This window comes from Oncorhynchus kisutch, linkage group LG29 (assembly GCF_002021735.2).
Source record: "Oncorhynchus kisutch isolate 150728-3 linkage group LG29, Okis_V2, whole genome shotgun sequence".
In the NCBI taxonomy this organism is placed as follows: domain Eukaryota; kingdom Metazoa; phylum Chordata; class Actinopteri; order Salmoniformes; family Salmonidae; genus Oncorhynchus; species Oncorhynchus kisutch.
In genome coordinates this window covers 43804136-43820655 of record NC_034202.2, presented here as the reverse complement: position 1 = coordinate 43820655, position 16520 = coordinate 43804136, and the positions used below count along the sequence as shown (strand labels likewise).

The following is a 16520-nucleotide window of genomic DNA, read 5'->3' as shown; positions in this document are numbered from 1 at the left end:
TGTGGACCTACTTGGTGTGGGCCTACAATTCCATCCTCCAAAATGTAAATCTGGAGAGAAACATAATGGGGTATGTATTCCAATCTGCTTTAAACTGTACACTCTGTGAACGTTGTGGTAATATTCAGTAAAACTTAAAATATACATTTGTCTAAATGTTCGGAGGACCTCCAAGACAAGGTCAAATGTATATTGCGTGAACATCAATGGGGAAAAGATGTCAGACCTTTAAACAGATATGATTTGAACATCATTAGAACAGAGTTACTTGGAAATTGAGAAACATTGTGCAACATTGAGCAAATGTTCTGTACAACCGTTGTGAATATCACAAGAACGCTCTTGCAACAGCCCAGACAACTCCCATAACTAAATCAATGTTTTGGAACCTTTTAAAGAGGTTCTGACAACATTAAGGGAATGTCCTGTGGGGAATGTCCTGTGGGGAATGTCCTGTGGAGAATCTCCTGTGGGGAATGTCCTGTGTGGGAATGTCCTGTGTGGGAATGTCCTGTGGGGAATGTAAATCTGGAGAGAAACATAATGGGGACATTCCCCCATTAGATAGTTCATCCGAGATTCCTACCTTTGCCTTGATTCGTCAGTCTCGTCCAGATCATCATGGTATTTGTAGTTCTTTATGATAGCCACATTAGCAGCTAGTTAGTATTACATGTTTGGGGAGGGGGTAAATACAGATGGAATTTGTAGTTCTTTATGATAGCTACATTAGCAGCTAGTTAGTATTACATGTTTGGGGAGGGGGTAAATACAGATGGTATTTGTAGTTCTTTATGATAGCCACATTAGCAGCTAGTTAGTATTACATGTTTGGGGAGGGGGTAAATACAGATGGAATTTGTAGTTCTTTATGATAGCTACATTAGCAGCTAGTTAGTATTACATGTTTGGGGAGGGGGTAAATACAGATGGTATTTGTAGTTCATTATGATAGCCACATTAGCAGCTAGTTAGTATTACATGTTTGGGGAGGGGGTAAATACAGATGGAATTTGTAGTTCTTTATGATAGCTACATTAGCAGCTAGTTAGTATTACATGTTTGGGGAGGGGGTAAATACAGATGGTATTTGTAGTTCATTATGATAGCCACATTAGCAGCTAGTTAGTATTACATGTTTGGGGAGGGGGTAAATACAGATGGAATTTGTAGTTCTTTATGATAGATGTCCTTGTTTGACAGCTAGGTTTTATGGGTATTATGAAACCTCCATTGTGGGGCTAAATGTCAGCACCACTCAGATAGTTTTAGTGTTTTGATTCATATCCCCCCAAAAATATTCCTAGAACCTAAAGAAAATGTCTAAGGAACTTTTAAAGAATGTACAAATATGTTCTGTGAATGTTCTTGTAATATCGGGGCCAAATGTTGTTGTTTTGGCAACCAAATAGAAATATTGTGGAATTTCAGAGAGGGAGAGGGAGGGAGGGAGGGAGGGAGGGAGGGAGGGAGGGAGGGAGGGGGAGGGAGGGAGGGAGGGAGGGAGGAAGAGAGAGAGAGAGAGAGAGAGAGAGAGAGAGAGAGAGAGGGAGGGAGGGAGGGAGGGAGGGAGAGAGAGAGAGAGAGAGAGAGAGAGAGAGAGAGAGAGGGGGGGGGGTGGGAGGGAGAGAGAGAGAGAGAGAGAGAGAGGGAGGGAGGGAGGGAGGGAGGGAGAGAGAGAGAGAGAGAGAGAGAGGGGGGGTGGGAGGGAGAGAGAGAGAGAGAGAGAGAGAGAGAGAGGGAGGGAGGGAGGGAGGGGAGGAGAGAGAGAGAGAGAGAGAGAGAGAGAGAGAGAGAGAGAGAGAGAGAGAGAGAGAGAGAGAGAGAGAGAGGGGGAGGGAGGGAGGGAGGGAGGGAGGGAGGGAGGGGAGAGAGAGAGAGAGAGAGGAGAGAGAGAGAGAGAGAGAGAGGGAGGGGAGGGAGGGAAGGGAGAGAGAGAGAAGAGAGAAAGGAGAGAGAGAGAGAGAGAGAGAGAGAGAGAGAGACGAGAGAGAGAGAGAGAGAGAGAGAGAGAGAGAGAGAGAGAGAGAGAGAGAGAGAGAGAGAGGGAGGAGAGGGAGGCGAGGGAGGGAGGGAGAGAGAGAGAGAGAGGGAGAGAGATAGAGAGGGAGGGAGGGAGGAGGAGAGAGAGAGAGAGAGAGAGAGAGAGAGAGGGAGGGAGGGAGGGAGGGAGGGAGGGAGGGAGGGAGGGAGGGAGGGAGGAGGGAGGGAGGGAGGGAGGGAGGGAGGGAGGGAGGGAGGGAGGGAGGGATGAATTTCATTCATGTTCGTTAATGTTTCCCAACATGTTTCATTTAGGTTGGTGGAAATATTGTGGAGACTTACAAAAGATATGTTCCCAAAACCAGAAAACTGTCCTGCTGTGTGTGTGTGTGTGGTGTGTGTGTGTGTGTGTGTGTGTGTGTGTTGTGTGTGTGTGTGTGTGTGTGTGTGTTCAATAAGAAGACGTATGTGTACGAATTAGGGATAACCCTCAGGCGGTTTTCACTCAAAGCAACTCCAGAATTGTACACACTTATGCAAGAGATTGTAGAGCTGGTTCAGCTAAGAGCTGAATATCTCTTATCTTATCTTTTACCTTTCACTTGTTCCTTATCTCCCTCCCTCCCTCCCTCACCTGTTCCAGAATTGTCTTTCTCTTCTTGTTATCTGTCACTGCAGACAGCTGCATATCTCCCATCTTCTTCATCTTCTCGTCCATGTCTATCTTCTGCTCCAGTTTCCTGATCTCTGTCCTTAGCAATCGCACCGTATCCTCCCGGTGATGTTGCCTAGCAACGGCAGCCGCGCACGCTGAGTGGATCGCCGTGATCCAATTCTCCAGTTCCGTCTGGCCCGACGTCTGGGGCAGAGGGGGAAGGATTTTAGTTGTGACACATCATATGTGGATGATTGTATAAGGGGGGGAAACATTAAGGTGTTACACTGGATTTGTGTCTCTGTCATCTAGTTCTCGAGTTCTATCTGGCCCAACACCTGGGGGAGGGGGGCAGAGGGGAAGGGTTTTAGTGTGACACATCCTACGGGTAAGGGGGGGGGGGTAGATCTGTTAAGACCACAGAATGATTGAAAGGGAAATTATTTTGGTGTGACACCTCAGGGACACTGGAGAACAGAATGCACAGTGGGTTTTAATAGGGAAGGATTTTAGTGTGACACCTCAGGGACAGTGGAGGACAGAATGCACAGTGGGTTTCAATAGGGAAGGATTTTAGTGTGACACCTCAGGGACAGTGGAGGACAGAATGCACAGTGGGTTTCAATAGGGAAGGATTTTAGTGTGACACCTCAGGGACAATGGAGGACAGAATGCACAGTGGGTTTCAATAGGGAAGGATTTTAGTGTGACACCTCAGGGACACAGGAGGACAGAATGCACAGTGGGTTTCAATAGGGAAGGATTTTAGTGTGACACCTCAGGGACACAGGAGGACAGCATAAGGATGTCACACACAACATGGGTTGACAATATGTGTCGCCTGACACAGGAAAGACATTTCTAAGACTCCCGATACCAGACTAAATGGCCCCAGTCTCTATTGTTGTCAGACTGGCATAAATATCACGATCAATTACTTTCTTATTATCAATTCATCATGTCATGTATTTTCTGGTGTACTGAATGTCATTGTCTGACAGCGTAATGATCAAATGACCAACGTAGACATTTCAGTATATTTGCATATATTTCAACAATGGACACGGTGGTCTTTGGTAAAGGGATTAGTGGCACTGTGTGTCATGATATGACAGAGGGACCTTTATACATGGCAACCATAACCACAATGACACATGACAGCTAGCTTTGATACAAGGACATACCCCCCCCCCCCACCTCTGCTACCTGCTACCACCTCAGGGACCATAACCACAATGACACATGACAGCTAGCTCTGATACAAGGACATACACCCCCCCCCCCCACCTCTGCTACCTGCTACCACCTCAGGGACCATAACCACAATGACACATGACAGCTAGCTCTGATACAAGGAAATGTCAAACACACACGCTAACGCTGACGAACAGAATGCACAGTGGGTTTTAATAGGGAAGGATTTTAGTGTGACACCTCAGGGACAATGGAGGACAGAATGCACAGTGGGTTTCAGTAGGGAAGGATTTTAGTGTGACACCTCAGGGACAATGGAGGACAGAATGCACAGTGGGTTTCAATAGGGAAGGATTTTAGTGTGACACCTCAGGGACAATGGAGGACAGAATGCACAGTGGGTTTCAATAGGGAAGGATTTTAGTGTGACACCTCAGGGACAATGGAGGACAGAATGCACCGTGGGTTTCAATAGGGAAGGATTTTAGTGTGACACCTCAGGGACAATGGAGGACAGAATGCACAGTGGGTTTCAATAGGGAAGGATTTTAGTGTGACACCTCAGGGACAATGGAGGACAGAAGGCACAGTGGGTTTTAATAGGGAAGGATTTTAGTGTGACACCTCAGGGACCATAACCACATGACAGCTAGCTCTGATACAAGGAAATGTCAAACACACACACACGCTAACGCTGACACAGGCACGCGTAACCCCCCCACCTCTGCTACCTGGAAGAGAAATGCATCCCCTAGAGAGTTGCTGAGGCAGAAGACAAAGTCCTTCTTGGGGTGTTCAGGTACGGCCTGAAGGATACTGTACTCAGCCCACCACCGCGTGTTTAGGAACACTATGATGGTCGATCCCCGACCGCCCATCAGTCTCGTACAGGAACAGAGTGCATCCTGGGATATGGGAGAGGGGGGAGGTAGGAAAAATGTTAGATGTTTTATACTAAGGTTATACATGACATCGTGTTTCCTGAGAGGAAACACCAACTGAGATGTTTAATTAACTGAGATGTTTATTTAACTGAGATGTTTTATTTGAACTGAGATGTTTATTTAACTGAGATGTTTTATTTGAACTGAGATGTTTATTTAACTGAGATGTTTTATTTGAACTGAGATGTTTATTTAACTGAGATGTTTTATTTGAACTGAGATGTTTATTTAACTGAGATGTTTTATTTGAACTGAGATGTTTATTTAACTGAGATGTTTTATTTGAACTGAGATGTTTATTTAACTGAGATGTTTTATTTGAACTGAGATGTTTATTTAACTGAGATGTTATATTTTAACTGAGATGTTTAATTTCAGACACAGTCTCAACTACATCTCAACCTAGTAGACAGCACAGGCTCTGGGTTGGCAGGGAAACACTTTTAAACCTGATTCGGGCTGAAATGGAGACATATCCACTATATTTTTTATAAATTTTTTATTTCACCTTTATTTAACCAGGTAAGCTAGTTGAGAACAAGTTCTCATTTGCATTTGCGACCTGGCCAAGATAAAGCATAGCAGTGTGAACAGACAACACAGAGTTACACATGGAGTAAACAAAACAGTCAATAATACAGTAGAAAAATAAGAAAACAAAGTCTATATACAGTGAGTGCAAATGAGGCAAGTTAAGGAAATAAATAGGCCATGGTGGCGAAGTAATTACAATATAGCAATTAAACACTGGAATGGTAGATGTGCAGAAGATGAATGTGCAGGTAGAGATACTGGGGTGCAGAAGGAGCAAAATAAATTAAATAAATACCAGTATGGGGATGAGGTAGTTGGATGGGCTATTTACAGATGGGCTATGTACAGGTGCAGTGATCTGTGAGCTGCTCTGACAGCTGGATCTTAAAGCTAGTGAGGGAGATACGAGTCTCCAGCTTCAGTGATTTTTGCAGTTCGTTCCAGTCAGTGGCAGCAGAGAACTGGAAGGAAAGGCGACCAAAGGAGGAATTGGTTTTGGGGGTGACCAGTGAGATATACCTACTGGAGCACGTGCTACAGGTGGGTGTTGCTATGGTGACCAGTGAGATATACCTGCTGGAGCGCGTGCTACAGGTGGGTGATGCTAAGGTGACCAGTGAGATATACCTGCTGGAGCGCGTGCTACAGGTGGGGTGATGCTATGGTGACCAAGTGAGATATAACTGCTGGAGCGCGTGCTACAGGTGGGTGATGCTATGGTGACCAGTTAGATATACCTGCTGGAGCGCGTGCTACAGGTGGGTGTTGCTATGGTGACCAGTGAGATATACCTGCTGGAGCGCGTGCTACAGGTGGGTGTTGCTATGGTGACCAGTGAGATATACCTGCTGGAGCGCGTGCTACAGGGTGGGTGTTGCTATGGTGACCAGTGAGATATACCTACTGGAGTGTGTGCTACAGGTGGGTGTTGCTATGGTGACCAGTGAGATATACCTGCTGGAGCGCGTGCTACAGGTGGGTGTTGCTATGGTGACCAGTGAGATATACCTGCTGGAGCGCGTGCTACAGGTGGGGTGTGCTATGGTGACCAGTGAGATATACCTGCTGGAGCGCGTGCTACAGGTGGGTGTTGCTATGGTGGACCAGTGAGATATACCTGCTGGAGCGCGTGCTACAGGTGGGTGTTGCTATGGTGACCAGTGAGATATACCGCTGGAGCGTGTGCTACAGGTGGGTGATGCTATGGTGACCAGTGAGATATACCTACTGGAGTGTGTGCTACAGGTGGGTGTTGCTATGGTGACCAGTGAGATATACCTGCTGGAGCGCGTGCTGCAGGTGGGTGTTACTATGGTGGACCAGTGAGATATACTGCTGGAGGCGTGTGCTACAGGTGGGTGATTCTATGGTGACCAGTGAGATATACCTGCTGGAGCGCGCGCTACAGGTGGGTGTTGCTATGGTGACCAGTGAGCTGAGATAGGGCGGGGCTTACCTAGCAGGTTCTTATAGATGACCTGGAGGCAGTGGTTTGGCGACGAATATGAAGTGAGGGCCAGCCAACGAGAGCGTACAGGTCGCAGTGATGGGGTAGTATATGGGGCTTGGTGACAAAACGGATGGCACTGTGATAGACTGCATCCAGTTTGTTTAGTAGAGTGTTGGAGACTATTTTATAGATGACATCGCCGAAGTGAGACAGGGATGTTAGCAGAGGAGAGGAGAGAGACAGGGATGTTAACAGAGGAGAGAGACAGGGATGTTAACAGAGGAGAGGAGAGAGACAGGGATGTTAACAGAGGAGAGAGACAGGGATGTTAACAGAGGAGGATATTTAACTAAAAAAGGCACAACATTTTTTTTTAACCTTTATTTAACTAGGCAAGTCAGTTAAGAACAAATTCTTATTTTCAATGACGGACTAGGAACAGGGGTTAACTGCCTGTTCAGGGGCAGAATGACAGATTTGTACCTTGTCAGCTCGGGGATTTGAACTTGTAACCTTTCAGTTACTAGTCCAGCTCTCTAACCACTAGGCTACCCTGTCGCCAATAATGAGTTTGTTGTGAGATGTGTGTGAGTCTACCCCATACCTTTGAGACAAACCCAGTAATGTTTCCACTTCCTCTTGGTGGCTGGCTCCACCTTCTTGTTCTTCTTGTGAACCAGGAAGTTCTTCACTGCCAGAGCTCCCGCCTTCCTCACCGTGCCCTGCGCACAGCAGCCAATGAGAGCGTCTGATGGGTAAGCCGTGCTTAGTGTGCGCTGCTACGCTCGTCACTCTCAGCTGAGCCCGCCTCCTCCGCGCAGTCACGCTCTCGACGAGTCTACAGAGAGAGAGAGAGAGAGAGAGAGAGAGAGAGAGAGAGAGACAGAGAGAGACAGAGAGAGACAGACAGAGAGAGAGAGAGAGAGAGAGAGAGAGAGAGAGACAGAGAGAGAGAGAGAGAGAGAGAGACAGAGAGAGAGACAGAGAGAGACAGAGAGAGACAGAGAGAGAGAGAAAGAGAGAGAGTGAGAGAGAGAGAGAGAGAGAGAGAGAGGAGAGAGAGAGAGAGAGAGAGAGAGAGAGAGAGACAGAGAGAGACAGAGAGAGAGAGAGGACAGAGAGAGAGACGAGAGAGAGACCGAGAGAGAGAGACGAGAGAGAGAGAGAGACGAGAGAGAGGAGAAGAGAGAGAGAGAGAGAGAGAGAGAGAGAGAGACAGAGAGAGAGAGAGGTTTGATGACAAACAAACAAACAGGCAGACAGACAGACAGACAGACAGACAGACAGACAGACTAAACCACCTACTTGAGTCTGTTTAATCTTAAAATAATCTAAATTTAAATGTAAAGTTTTAAAACAGAATCAAACTATATATCCATTTAAATGCAAAGTTTAAACAGTTTAACAGTCAAATTCTACTGTGAAGACTGAGTTCTGAATGAATGAGTTCTGTTGAATGATCAATTAGAAGGATGGCACAGAGTTGTTAACAGTGAAGCATCATATCATCATATCATATCAGGGAGAGACAGATTCATACCCAGTGTTGATTCTCAAAGTCCTGATGGAAGTTCTCATACATTCCCCATCCTCCTTTTCTCCCTCCTCCTGCTCCTCCTCTTCCTCCTCCTCCCTCTCCTCCTCTTCCTCCTCCTCCCTCTCCTCCTCTTCCTCCTCCTCCCTCTCCTCCTCCTCCCTCTCCTCCTCTTCCTCCTCCTCCCTCTCCTCCTCCACTGCTGCTCCCGCTGTCACTCCCGTTAAACGCGCTGCTCCCGGCAGCAGAGTAGACGGAGAACGAGGCCGACATGGCCTTACAGCGCCGCCGTGACCCCGGCCCCACTTCCCCGTCCGTCTCCGTGGCAACCCCGTCGATGCCGCTATCGCCGTACTCACTGCCCTCTCCCAGCACGCCCGATATGTCCTGGAGAGACAGACAGAGAGCGAGAGAGAGGTACACAGGTTACGTCCCAACTTTTCAACTCCTTCCTCCCCAAAGTGTACACTTGTTCACTTCCCTTCATGGATTTGAAAGGAAAAGACTGGTGTCATGAATCGATAGAATGGTCGCCTCGATAATCTAGATGACGTCACTAAAGTTCTGCTTCTAATTTCCAACATGTTGTTGGCTATTCGTCTATGATATAAACATCAGACTAAATGTAGTGCTTCTCATGTGTATATACAGGACCAGTCAGCAGTTTGGACACACCTCCTCATTCAAGGGTTTTTCTTGATTTTTTACTATTGTCTACATTGTAGAATAATAGTGAAGACATCAACACTATGAATTAACACATATGGAATCATGTGGTAACCAAAAAAGTGTTAATAAAATCAAAATATATTTTAGATTTTAGATTCTTCAAAGTAGCCACCCTTTTCCTTGATGACAGCTTTGAACACTCTTGGTATTCTCTCAACCAGCTTTGAGGTAGTCACTTGGAATGCATTTAAATTAAAAAAGTTAAACAAATCAAAATGTATTTAATATTTTTGTCTTGCCTGCTCCTACTCTCTCTCTCTGGTGCTCGAGGGCGCCAGGCTGCCCATTATTACACACACCTATCACCATCATTACTCACACCTGTTACCATCATTACTCATACATGTTACCATCATTACTCACACCTGTTACCATCATTACTCACACCTGTTACCATCATTACTCATACCTGTCACCATCATTACGCACACCTGTCACCATCATTACTCACACCTGTTACCATCTTTACCACACCTGCTACCATCATTACTCACACCTGTTACAATCATTACTCATACCTGTTACCATTTTACTCACACCTGTTACCATCAATACTCACACCTGTTACCATCATTACTCACACCTGTTACCACCATTACTCACACCTGTCACCATCATTACACACACCTGTCACCATCATTACTCACACCTGTTACCATCATTACTACACCTGTTACCATCATTACTCACACCTGTTACCATCAATACTCCCACCTGTTACCATCATTACTCACACCTGTCGCCATCATTACTCACACCTGTTACCATCATTACTCACACATGTTACCATCATTACTCACACCTGTTACCATCAATACTCACACCTGTTACCATCATTACTCACACCTGTTACAACCATTACTCACACCTGTCACCATCATTACACACACCTGTCACCATCATTACTCACACCTGTTACCATCACTACTACACCTGTTACCATCATTACTCACACCTGTTACCATCAATACTCACACCTGTTACCATCATTACTCACACCTGTTACCACCATTACTCACACCTGTTACCATCATTACCCACACCTGTTACCATCATTACTCACACCTGTTACCATCAATACTCACACCTGTTACCATCATTACTCACACCTGTTACAACCATTACTCACACCTGTCACCATCATTACACACACCTGTCACCATCATTACTCACACCTGTTACCATCATTACTACACCTGTTACCATCATTACTCACACCTGTTACCATCAATACTCACACCTGTTACCATCATTACTCACATCTGTTACCATCATTACTCACACCTGTTACCACCATTACTCACACCTGTTACCATCATTACCCACACCTGTCGCCATCATTACTCACACCTGTTACCATCATTACCCACACCTGTCACCATCATTACCCACACCTGTTGCCACATGTTACCATCATTACTCAAACCTGTCACCATCATTACCCACACCTGTCACCATCATTATTCACACCTGTTACCATCATTACTCACACCTGTTACCACATGTTACCATCATTACTCACACCTGTTACCATCATTACTCATCATTACTCATCATTACTAGAGTTGGGGTTAGAGATGGGAGAGAGATGGGTTAGAGTTGGGGATAGAGATGGGCTAGAGTTGGGGATAGAGTTGGGGTTAGAGATGGGATAGAGATGGGTTAGAGTTGGGGATAGAGATGGGGTTAGAGATGGGATAGAGATGGGTTAGAGTTGGGGATAGAGATGGGTTACAGTTGGGGTTATAGCTGGGTTAGAGATGGGATAGAGATGGGGATAGAGCTGGGTTAGAAATGGGATAGAGATGGGGATAGAGCTGGGTCAGAAATGGGATAGAGATGGGGATAGAGCTGGGTTAGAAATGGGGATAGAGCTGGGTTAGAGATGGGTTAGAGATGGGATAGAGCTGGGTTAGAGATGGGATAGAGATGGGGATAGAGCTGGGTTAGAGATGGGATAGAGATGGGTTAGAGATGGGGATAGAGATGGGTTAGAGTTGGGATAGAGATGGGGATAGAGATGGGTTCGAGTTGGGGTTAGAGCTGGGTTAGAGTTGGGGATAGAGATGGGTTAGAGTTGGGTAGAGTTGGGGATAGAGATGGGTTAGAGATGGGTTATTGGGATAGAGTTGGGGTTAGAGCTGGGTTAGAGTTGAGGATAGAGATGGGTTAGAGTTGGGGATAGAGATGAGTTAGAGTTGGATGAAAATGTGAAGGACCTTGACGTTACTCTGGACCCTGATCTCTCTTTTGATGAACATATGAAGACTGTTTCAAGGACAGCTATTTTCCATCTACGTAACATTGCAAAAATCAGAAACTTTCTGTCCAAAAATGATGCAGAAAAATTAACCCATGCTTTTGTTACTTCTAGGTTAAACTACTGCAATGCTCTACTTTCCAGCTACCTGGATAAAGCACTAAATAAACTTCAGTTAGTCCTAAATACGGCTGCTAGAATCCTGACTAGAACCAAAAAATTTGATCATATTACTCCAGTGCTAGCATCCCAACACTGGCTTCCTGTCAAGGCAAGGGCTGATTTCAAGGTTTTACTGCTAACCTACAAAGAATTACATGGGCTTGCTCCTACCTATGTCTCTGATTTGGTCCTGCCGTACATACCTACACGTACGCTACGGTCAGAAGACGCAGGCCTCCTAATTGTCCCTAAAATTTCTAAGCAAACAGCTGGAGGCAGGGCTTACTCCTATAGAGCTCCATTTTTATGGAATGGTCCGCAAACTCGGTCTCAACCTTTAAGTCTTTACTGAAGACTCATCTCTTCAGTGGGTCTGGCCCAGGAGTGTGAAGGTGAATGAAAAGGCTCTGGAGCAACGAACCGCCCTTGCTGTCTCTGCCTGGCCGGTTCCCCTCTTTCCACTGGGATTCTCTGCCTCTAACCCTATTACAGGGGCTGAGTCACTGGCTTACTGGTGCTCTTTCATGCCGTCCCTAGGAGGGGTGAGTCACTTGAGTGTGTTGAGTCACTGATGTGATCTCCCTGTCTGGGTTGGCGCCCCCCGCCCCCCCCCCTTGAGTTGTGCCGTGGTGGAGATCTTTGTGGGTTAAACTCGGCCTTGTCTCAGGATGGTAAGTTGGTCGTTCAAACCCCCTGAGCTGACAAGGTACAAATCTGTCGTTCTGCCCCCGAACAGGCAGTTAACCCACTGTTCCTAGGCCATCAATGAAAATTTGAATTTGTTCTTAACTGACTTGCCTAGTTAAATAAAGGTCAAAATAAATAAAAAATAGCTTGGTTCATCTCTAGGTTTCAGCCTTTCTAGGGAGTTTTTCCTAGCCAACATGCATCAACCACACCTGCATTGCTTGCTGTTTGGGGTTTTAGGCTGGGTTTCTGTACAGCACTTTGGGATATCAGCTGATGTACGAAGGGCTTTATAAATACATTTGATTTAATTTGATTTGATTTAGATGCTGTGCCTTAGATCGCTTTGCCACTCGGAAGCATATGCAAATAAGCTTGATTTGATTTGATATAGTGTGTGTTTACCAGATACGGTAATGTGAAGAACAACATTGACCTGCACCAAAGTCAGATTAGGATATAAAGTTAGGCCAACGTGTCCAAATTCTAAAATCCTTCAGGTAGAATGCCCTCCTTTTATTTCATCACACTCACTATCAGCTATTTTCTGTCATTAGCTTGACATTAACTTGTAAATTAATGATCTTTAAGTTAGCTGGCTAGTTAGTTAAAATAATGTCCTAACTTCACTTTATCTCATGTATATTCATGATTGTTAGTTTATTTTCCTTTAATCATGAATATAAATGAGATAAAGTGAAGTTAAGACGTTGTCAGATATATGATATGGTCATTATTTTAACTAACTAGCCAGCTAACTTAATGCTAGCCTAGCTAGCTCGCTAACAAGCTAGAAACAAACCAAAACATTGTTTAGAAAGTTGCTTTTAGTTGCCTAGTTTACTAGAGTGACGTTTACTAAATGACTGTTTTAAATGGATGGGATTATTGGTGTTAAAATACATGAGATGTGCTATTTGCTGTTGTCATTTTTGTGATGTCGGGTTTTGTGTTTATGCTTTTGTCATAACAACAACGACAAGTTTGATGTCGGACGACAATAGAATGTTCATGATGTCACTGCGACTACTTTCTACTGACATGTCGATTGACGTAGTTTAAACCAGCCGTTAGTCTTGAAATATTTGGTTGTTTACTACACTACTACACTACACTACACTACTACACTACACTACACTACACCACACCACACCACACCACACTACACTACACTACACTATACTACACTACACTTTACTCTGTTGAGCACATGACCTCACATGTGAATCCTTAAAGAGATGGGTGGGGCTCAGGCTTAGGAGGGTGTAAACAATGCTGAATGGGTATAGACAAAGAAGAGCTCTCCAGTAGGTGTGCCAATACATTCAAAGGCCATTTTCTCAAAAGTGGGGTTACAAGTTTATCAACTATCAAAGCATAATTACTTTCCCATGGTTCCTCAACTGTCGTGATAAACCATTTTCTAGTTCCGTCTAGTTTTATCCAACGTATAAAATAAAATAAAAACACAATTTCAAATGTTGCTACGTAAGACCGAATCGAGCTGGTGGGAATATGTGTTCTTTTACTGAAGTTGGACAGCGCTGTCCAGCATTACCAATGACATTTGTAACTAAAGGACTCAGAGCACCTATCCATTGTCTGATTTGTAAATCTGTATGTATTCTAAAAAGTGCTTTGTACTTGGCTTATGACTTTGTATGTTCATCAGTTTGTCAATTGTCAAAGTGTTTGTATCAGGAGATAACCAAATGGCTATTGACGAGCCACAGGGTTATGTGCGATTGTTTTGTTGAAGCCCCGTACTACTCAACAACTTGAATAGTAGAATCAGGTGTGGTAGAATGCCAAGAGTGTTCAAAGCTGTCATCAAGGCAAAGGGTGGCGACTTTTAAGAATCTCAAATATAATATATTTGATTTGTTGAACACTTTTTTGGTTACTACATGACTCCATATGTGTTATTTCATAGTATTGATGTCTTCACGATTATTCTACAATGTAGAAAATAGTAAAAAATAAATAAAAAACCCTTGAATGAGTTGGTTTGTCCAAACTGTTGACTTGTACTGCATATCAATGATTTCTAAGTCAGAAAATGGATTGTAGCAATTTAGGATTTTAATTAAAAAACCTTTCTTGCAGTCAAATGACCTAGTGGCCTCATAGGTGGAATATTATTATAATTAATCATTTAAATATTCATTTTATTAAAAATTAGAGCAAAATAAAAAAAGACAAAAGTTTTTCACTGTAAATGATTATAGAAATGATTATATAATATAATAATACACTTAGCAAAGGTGTTCATCTGTAATTTACATTCTGTATAAACTATGAGAATAGAACATTTCATTACAGCACAAACATAACAATTAGTCAAATAAAATAATAAAGAAAATGTATTTAAAAAATATCCATTTTAAATAATACATATATTTACCCCCAAAAATATATATGGGTGAATGGAAATGATGCAGAATAGTTACATTGATAGAAGCCATAGTTGAAGTGTAACTATGATGAAAATTACAGGCCTCTCTCATCTTTTTAAGTGGGAGAACTTGCACAATTGGTGGCTGACTAAATACTTTTTTGCCACACTGTATATTTACCCCCCAAAATATATATGGGTGAATGGAAATGATGCAGAATAGTTACATTGATAGAAGCCACAATTTATCCGCTATATTAAAGCTGATAAAGATGAAGTTTAAACATCAGACAATTAAAATCATTGATATGGTGTCACGTGAGAGAACGCTACATTGTAGCTGGTCCCATCCGATAACCTGGCACATGTTAGCCCTATGCTAACCACACCAGGTGGCTGTGACTATTTCCTGTAACAAATTCCTCATCAGCCTATCAAAGAGCTTAAACTTTTTCTCCACAAACCAATGGCATTTCTTAAAATATGTCAACTCAGACACCAGAGTGATACATGCAAACCTTGAATTGGAAAATGTGTCTCCAATGTAATTCAGCAAACACAGCAACCTTGGATGTATTGTCTGTCCCAAATTACAATGTATTCCCTATATAGTGCACTACTTTAGACCAGAACCCTATGGGACCCTATTCCCTTTATAGTGCACTACTTTAGATCAGAACCCTATGGGACCCTATTCCCTATATAGTGCCCTACTTTAGACCATAGCCCTATGGCACCCTATTCCTTATATAGTGCACTACTTTAGATCAGAACCCTATGGCACCCTATTCCCTATATGGTGCACTACTTTAGACCAGAACCCTATGGCACCCTATTCCCTATATGCTGCACTACTTTAGACCAGAACCATATGGCACCCTATTCCCTATATAGTGCACTACTTTGCAGGGAATAGGGTGTCATTTGGGATGCAGATATGCAGTATACGGTAGCAGTATAGCACAGTCACTCAGTCTTCATCTCATTAACATAACAAAGGCCTTAGGGTTCTGAGAGATAATCACCTTCCAATCATTACTGTTATACACGAGAGATCCTGGAATATCCAAGGCCTGAGGTCATCTGCCTTTGGCCTAAAGAGCAGGAACCCGGACTTCACCAAATAAATCGGTAATACAGACATTGTTATCCTGCAAGAAACCTGGTATAGAGGAGACGGACCCACTGGTTGCCCTCTAGGTTACAGAGAGCTGGTAGTCCCATCCACCAAACTACCAGGTGTGAAACAGGGAAGGGACTCAAGGGGTATGCTAATTTGGTATAGAGCAGACCTGACTCACTCCATTAAATTAATCAAAACAGGAACATTTTACATTTGGCTAGAAATTCAAAAGGAAATTATCTTAACAGATAAAAATGTCCTCCTGTGTGCTACCTATATCCCCCCACTAGAATCCCCATACTTTAATGAAGACAGCTTCTCCATCCTGGAGGGGGAAATCAATAATTTCCAGGCCCAGGGACATGTACTAGTCTGTGGCGACCTAAATGCCAGAACCGGACAAGAACCTGACACCCTCAGCACACAGGGGGATAAACAACTACCTGGAGGTGACCGCTTTCCCTCCCCCATATGCCCCCCTAGGCACAACTATGACAACATAACCAACAAAAATGGGTCACAACTCCTGCAGCTCTGTGGCATGCTGGGTATGTACATAGTCAACGGTAGGCTTCTATGGTAGGTACACCTATAGCTCATCTCTTGGCAGTAGTACTGTAGACTACTTTATCACTGACCTCAACCCAGAGTCTCTCAGAGCGTTCACAGTCAGCCCACTGACACCCCTATCAGACCACAGCAAAATCACAGTCTACTTGAACAGAGCAATACTCAATCATGAGGCATCAAAGACAAAGGAACTGAGTAACATTAAGAAATGCTACAGATGGAAGGAATATAGTTTGGAAATCTACCAAAATACAATTAGGCAACAACACATTCAATCCCTTTTAGACAATTTCCTGGGTA

At 43.9% G+C, this 16520-nt stretch overlaps 1 pseudogene; it reads right to left on the bottom strand.

Annotated features, from left to right (window-relative positions):
• Nucleotides 1-2442: 2442 nt before the first annotated feature.
• Nucleotides 2443-16520, bottom strand: part of LOC116358270 (T-lymphoma invasion and metastasis-inducing protein 1-like) — a 28343-nt pseudogene continuing 14265 nt past the window's right edge.